General features: G+C 33.5%; 1 pseudogene; it reads right to left on the reverse strand.

The window, feature by feature from the left end:
* Window positions 1-8,111, reverse strand: part of LOC108976131 — a 21,349-nt pseudogene that overhangs the window by 9,965 nt on the left and 3,273 nt on the right.

Raw genomic sequence — 8,111 nt, forward strand, 5'->3', positions numbered from 1 at the left:
TGAGAGCGCGTAGTTCTCGCATCGGGTCATGCTATACCTTTTTGGAAAGCTCATTTCACGCGCTAACACGTGTTTGATTGATTGTCGCTTCTTTTAAGTCGTTCGTGAGTTATAGTGTCGCAAACATGTAGCAAAATAAAGAGAAAATACGGCATATTTTAGCCGTCGATTGTGAAACAAAACAAAGGAAGTTTGATGTATTGATCACCAGTTGATGTTTATGGCCATCCAGAACGTAGTTCGTCATCAACAAGTTCTTGACCCTCTTTAAATAATTTAACGGCAAACAATTATCACTAAAGGGCTTTTTAAACATTCTCATCGCTTTGGCACGAAAAATTTAATTTGTCGCAGAAATTTAATGGGACTTCTTTACTGAATAATTTCTCCCATCGCAAAGATCGCCGAATGTATTTTATGTATAACACTTCAGAAAGAGAATGCTTACGTTTATGTGACATTTAGCAAAGATGTCATTGACAGTCATTCTAGACTAGAGAAAGTATATTTCGACGAATAGGTTTTCTTGCGAAACTTAAATTAAAATCAACTATTTTTTGCGATTTTGAATAATGCATCTTCTTTCTATATGTTATATATCCTAATTGGAGACTGAAAACATGCAATAACAAGGATCAAAGAGAGGCCCAAGAAGTTGTCATATTGAAGTTAAGGATAAGAACCAGTTTGATTTAACTAATGTTGTTTTCAATCAATATTTTCAATTTCTTCTCTACTATCAAATATTGAAATGGTGAATTTAAGAGAAAGCTAAAATTGATATAGCTGCGGTGTTTGTTCTTTTATCACATGTTGTGTATATTTTATTTAAATGCATAACAAAACTTAAGGAAACACGAGAAGAGRAAACAATTTTCTAGAGATCACGTCAATTAATATTTTCATTTAGATTCAAAATATTGCTTGGCAGCTACCATTTTGTTTCATGGAGTTAATTRTAATTGACTTAAATGTTCATCACGGTTAGAGAAAAGTATTTATTTTTTAGTCCAATTAGTCCAATTTCAATTCTCAGCTCTACACACTCCTCAGTTATAACAACTTAAAATTTTCATGAGATAAGAATATTATCAACAAATTTATATTTGATGTAAAAAGTTAGTCAGAAATATATTCACCAAAAACATATTTGTTTATTTTCACCTCACCTTCGGTATTGTTGGGCAGCGGTATGGGTTCGCCACCTTCCCGCCGCCACGTTATGGTTGGTGTTGGTGAACCAACTGCTGCACATTTCAGCGTTACGTTCGCCCCCTCTCGTATCACCATATCCGTGCTGGTGGGATAATCAAGGATATCGGGTGGAACTGTGTACGCGAAATGCAATAAAAACAGTTAGAGTTGTAATATTTATGTTGCATTGTATGGCGTTGCATGGCAGTGACATAATTTTCACAGTCATTGTTGTGTCCAGCGAAGTCACCATGGTCGACGACATCATGATACAACAAATGTTTTAGACATGGCTCGTGATTTTTATGAAGCAACAGCAGCGTTCAAATGTTGTTTTTAGTAGGCGACAGTGGAAATTTTTTTCAGTTTGCGTTTGTTATAAGATAGATTAAATTGTACGTAAATTTTTATGATATTCGAATTTTCCACGCAGACCACGTTGTTGAGTGTTGTGTTTTGAAAAAGCCAAGGACAAGAATTTTCCAATTGAAAAGAAGAAGAGTAAGGAATAAAGATTTTGTTAGTGAAACATTATATATATCTAAATATGGTTAACATATATCCTAATTGTATTTTGGTGTTTGCATAGTAAAGACTGTGTTAACGTTATGCATCGAACTTATAGAAGTGTATAAAGTATACTCAATATATAAAAACCTTATATTTGAAGACCTTGTGAAACTTTTCGTTATTAATGCTTTAAAAATAAGGTCTAAGAATTGAATTTTCATTTTCAGATTTCATTATGCCAGATTTTCGGAGAATTCTTTCTACAAACCAAAATTGTTTTGTTTAAAATTTTTTATATATTTCAAAACGGTGTTAGTGCCGTCGCTACGCATTGCTGTTTCCTCGAAACTCTAGACCGATAAAAAACTAAATACCGCAATTTCCAATAATTAAAAAAGATACTCGGSAAAGTTAAGTAACTATTGAAGTTTAAATAGACAAAAAAGGCCTTAGATTTGAATAAAAATGCCATTATAGCATAAACCAACGAAATTAAAAACAAAAATTTCTGATTATCGAATATATGTATGTACATAAGTAGATGGAGCAAGACCTGTCTCTTATACACATCTAGATGTGTATAAGAGACCCGGGAACAGATGATCAATCGGCTAAATATCGTAAAAATGTGAGCTGAATATGAAAAAACTACAAAAAAGCGAACACGCAGTTATTTCCATGAACAGAGGGGTTTCAACAGAATTTTTAATTTCTTTTGAGATATACTGACACGTTAGAATTTATTTACGTTATATAATAAAATTTATACATGAATAAAAATATACATAAATTTATACAAATTTTAAAATTTCTTAAATAAAATCGCTTAAATAACTTTATGATATTTCATCCCTTGACACCTGCTTATCTACGATTGTTTAACTGCTCCGTTCTAATCGATGAAATTTTGTTGTTTAGAAATCTAAAGGGGTATGAGCATCATTAAATCATTAAGGAACATTAGAAAATTCATTCATTCGTTTCGKAGTCTATGAAAAACATGCATGCGAAATTTCCATGTACCATCTTAGTTGACCACCTTTTGCCATCTTTCCGCTAGCAACGACACAGTATACTTGTTTCGTAAGGAAACTTTTCTTTTATTAGCACTAATTCCAACATTGTTGGTTTCAACTATTTCGAAATCGATAAGAGGTAAGACATAAATTAGTTTAGCAAACGTGTGTACATTTGCAGCCTCTCGATACGTTGAACATGTGAAAAACATGGCGGTAGATTAAAAGACTTGAACGTGACATACGTGTCGTATACGTAACTTTTTAATGTATACAAAATATCACGCGCGTTTTTGAGAGAATCGCCAGCAAAAAATCTACTAAAAACAATAAACGCTAATTGACAAGAAAAGGAACTCGAAACTTAGCTCTTCTTCTCTTGTACGACGACACTATAAAATTAGTTACTGAAACATCAAAAAAAAAAAAAATGTTGGCGCTCAAAGAGTTCTTTGAGGCTATTATTTGAACTATTTTGATGCTAACGTTTACCTAAATGTCATCGAAAATCTCTTAACAATCCGCATAAGAAGAGATAACTGTTCCGTAAACTAATAGTAAGTTAAAAGTTTTACCTTAACTGGGATCCAAACTAAGAGTAATTATTATGTAAATTAAATTTCCTTGGACCTTACATTTTGAGTATTTTTTTTTTTTTGGATTGCTAAGAGATGTATCTAAATATTTAAACTAATGCCAATTAGTTACTCAATTTAGAATAATAAAACGATATCGCTCTCAAGGCTAGCGAAGGTAGGACTTCGGCTTCCTCGTGTTAAAGTTGTTATTGTAATTTATCATAGTGGAATCACTCGAAATTGTTAAGCTAATAATCTTACCAGAAAGGATACCCTTACCTTAGTCTCATCAGATCTATGTATCTAGGTCTGTGGATTTTGTGCGAGATTTTCTTCTGGTTCTGAATGAAAGACTAGAGGTTCATGGATTGGTTCTTGGTCAACAGCAAAAACTTTTGTGAGGCTGTGAGATGTTTTTTGATCAAATTATAGCTTTTTAGCTACCAGCTCTTAGCAAAGTCAATCTTGCTGCAATTGTAGGTGTTTAGAATGTACACAGTCTGCGGTGCGCTTAAATATTTGAAAGAAGGTTCCGTTGAATCACTTAGAAAGTTTATCTTCTACTATACATCTTTTGCCTGACTGAGACTTAAAGGTCTCAATATACATGCAACATAATAAATTTGTGGGTAACACAAAACACTTTGTCGATCTGCGAGGAGCCGGCAATTAATATTTAGGAGTTTTGGTTATCGCAAAAACTGAAGTTTACCGCAGTATAAGTGAGATCTAGTGCTATGTTTTGCAGAAAGATCACTCTACGACTTAATCTAGCTTAACCTAATCAATGCAGTGAAGATAGAATTTTGGTAGTCGCAAATGTTTAGAGTTACATAAAGGTATGTGAAGCGATTGTCGATATGCGATGGTCTTTTTGATTTATGAAAGCAATAGGGGTAACAGCGGCTCGACGTTCCTAACTATCCAAATGCGATCAATCGTGGCTTCAAGAATTTTAGCCTGATTAGCTCAACTAACCTAATGTGAAATTAATGCAGTAAAGGGTGCATATAGCGATATTGGGGTTTATTTAAATGTTCTGTGAGAATGGCAAATTAATAATTTAAAATTTAATTTGATATAATATTTTGTTTGGAATTTTTTTAATAAAACCAGATATTCCTGCAAAATGTGTTCACACAAAATGTGTGTAAGATATGAAAAATCAAAAAATAAGTACTTAAAGTTAAACCTAAGAGTTTACAACGTTTTTTTTTCAACATAGAAAAGAAAAGTTTCAAGTGTGCTCGAATAAATAAAAAAAAGTTTTAAAAGAAACACCCCAACGTACATATCCCTCTCGCTTAAATTTAACTTCAATAATAAATATTGATAATTCCACATATAGCTATTGTTGACTATTCGGACTATGTCTTCCTAATACTGTAATATGTAGACAATTTGACTCCATTAAGTTTCTCGTACTCACCCACAACATCCAGGTAACCAACTTGACTCTTCATCGGATCTGTATTGATCTGGCACATATACCAGCCTTTGTCCGCTTCCTTGACGTCACGTATTCTCAATATCCAAGCACGCTTCTCAGCATGGGTTATGCTCATTCGGTTATTTTTCGTTATAACGTGATTTTGTATCGTTAGTATTGTTTGTGTGTCAACGCGTAGCCACGCAATCTAGGCGTTCCATTCATTTCATATTAGCAGATAGTGCACAGACCGCAAGACGCACTCATTTATATGAACGTTCGGTCATTAGTTTAGTTTTTGTTTATTTGTATTTACGTATTTTCATTTTATTATGGGCAGCGTGTGCCGGTTTGTTTATTTTTCCATTAAAGGTGCAAGTGGTTGTGTTAAATTTTCCACGGCCACAAAGTTCCGCAGGACGTTAGACACAAGTGAATTTGTGAAATTGTTTGTGTAGGTTAGTACCAGTAAGAAACGAAAAGAAAAGATAGAAGAAAATTCATGTGAAAATTGTTTGTTTACCTTTAGTTTAATAGTTAAACTTTTTGTTAGTTAGTACTCCGTAGAGTTGTCATGTACATACCTATAATAGGTTGTCAAAAAAGTCATGGGGTATTTCTTGCGATATTTTTATTGAATTTTCAATTGTTCATAAAATTTTTTTTGATGACTCATGCTACTATGCCGGTCTCTTTCGACCAATTCAGCGATTTAACAGGCCTCCCGAAGCGTGGCGCATCTTCGACCACCTCTACACCAGAATGAAAACATTGAAACCATGGTTGTGCGGTGGAAATGGAAACTGTATCGGGTCCATAAACTGCACAAATTTTATTGGCGGCTTGAGATGAATTTTTGCCTTTATCTTAGTAGTAGTACTGTAAAATATGCCGTATTTTCTCTTTATTTTGCTCCATGTTTCCTTAAAAGAAACGACAAACAATAAAACTCGCGTTAGCGCGTGAAGGGAGCTTTCCAAAAAGGTATAGCATGACCCGATGCGATGAATAAAACTAGAACTACGCGCTCTCAGCACCAACTAGCGAAAATACCGCAAGACTTTTTCGGACAACCTATTATATACTATATATACACCCATATGTTAATGCCTTGCTGAAATATTGCATATTTAAATATATTTGTATCTCAAGGACATGTGCTGTTGAATATATATTGTAAGTCTCTCAAAGAGTCAACTATGTAGAGTATGAGTAGTTTTCTTTAGGATTAAAAGCAACAACGGCGTAAAGGAAATTCATTAGGATTAATGACTAAATTTCGGTGGTCGAATTCGTGTTCTATACATGTAAACATAGCTATATATGTATGTACATATTGTTATTGATTTACAAACGTATATTTATTTGGTATTATTAGTATTCTATTAATAGGTCAAGAAAAGATTAGTGTTCATTTAAGGGGCACATGTAGGGTGACCGCCTAAAGAAAACGTGTTTTTGGAGCTGTTGTAGACTTATTGCACGAAACTTTTTTTAATCTTTGATGCACAAAAAAAAATAAAATCTGGATAGCTAATGAACACAAATTTCAAAAAACTAAATTTAAATCATTGGCTATGTTTAAAGTGGTTAAAAATCTCCAGCACTTCAGCAGCTGTTGCGGCTTTGAACTTAGTTACAATTAAAAAAAATGTTCTTACAAAAACTTGATTTTGCTGATCTATCTTTGTATGACAGCTACAATCTATACAAAAGTTTGACAAATTAGCAGCTTATTGGGGAGAAAAGGACGCGTGCAAAATTTCAATCTAAAATCTCGAAAACTGAGAAAACTAGTTCACATACATACACATGGACCGTCGGGTATGGGTAAATCGAATCAGCTCGTTTGCTTATTTATGCGAACATTTTCTAGGATCTACCACGTTTTCTTCTGTTACAAATTTCGTGACAAACTCTGTTCAAGGTAGAAAAAATATGTTAATTTAGAAAATATTGCTTATTTGAATACGCACGATTGAAATAAATAATAAAATAACGTCAGAAAAATGATGGAACGATAAACGTGGAATTTTGCTAAAAAAATATGCTTTGAACCTCAATTATTCGAATTAGATAATTAGGTATAAATGGAAAGTTTATTGCTGAAAAGAAACTGAGTGAATTCAGTTCAAAAACCTGCATCTGAAAATATATTCAAAATAAAATATTTTAATTTTTTAATTTAATTTGAACTAACAAATCTGCTGCCTCAAGCGCCATTCGGTCTTTTTGGATGAAAAATTATGTTTTCCATGACAAAAGATATTTTAATAATTCTTAGACTTGTTTTCTATGAGAAATTCCAAATGCCTTCAAGCCTTAGGTTTTAAAATCAAAACAAAAAACATAAATTTACATGACGTGCAATAATTTGTCATTTGACCTATTGGCAAAATAGTACAGAAAACTTAATCCAAAATGTGCAAAAATGATGGAAACATACCGCGAACCATAGGAGATTTAGAGATTGCTTTACAGCCACAGTTGAAGCAATTTGGTGTAATAGTGGACTCAGGGCTTAAATTAATGAAATCAGTATAGGCTTTCTTCAGTACACGTGATAAGTGCTTTTCGAACCATAAAAAATGACGGTGTTGAGGTATTAGCCAGTATGGCGCCGATTGCCATCTAGAGACATATTTGCGCGAATATATAATTTATCGGAAACGCTTACAGCACAAAAAAGAAAGAGGAAAATCAAAAGAATCACAATTTGGCAGCAACGGCAACAAACTTCATGTAAAGGACGGATAATTAAGGAAGGATCACAGACTGACTCCGCACATGCATTCGTGTATAGATATCGTGGATAGATATATCATGGGAATCTGGCTAATAATCAGTGCCCATGGGTGCTTTAGAAGCTACCCAAACAAATATCGTATCGACTTTAGTCCATATTTTCCGGTTTGTTTAGATTGTTTAGAAAACTTTGAACACGTACTTTATCATTGGCCTCAGTTTTCAAGTTTAAGGAAGTAGCTGAAAACCACACTTGGAGTTTGTCACACGGTGGAAAATTGGACTGCACTTATGAGCGAACTTTCTGTAAAATAGAAAGTTCTCAGCGATACGTCTACTCTAATTATGGTATGATTAAGTCATTTACAACAGATTAGGCGTCAGTCAGTAGGTAAGATAGAGGAGACTTTAATTTTTTCCATGAGTGTAAAGAACTAAAGCGAGCGAACCATTGTTGTGCTACACGAACTGATACAGCATCGTCTCCGTAAACTTCACAAATCTCATTGGTGGCTTGCGTGGAATTCTTCCCTTTTTATACAAAAATTTCAAAAATTAGCGAATTTCYCCATTGTTTTCACTTAATTTTGAACAGCTACAACTTTTTTAAACTTTCTCGATTTTATTTTTTTGGTTAAG

This window comes from Bactrocera latifrons, unplaced genomic scaffold (assembly GCF_001853355.1).
Source record: "Bactrocera latifrons isolate USDA-ARS-PBARC rearing strain unplaced genomic scaffold, ASM185335v1 scaffold_1149, whole genome shotgun sequence".
NCBI classification, from domain to species: domain Eukaryota; kingdom Metazoa; phylum Arthropoda; class Insecta; order Diptera; family Tephritidae; genus Bactrocera; species Bactrocera latifrons.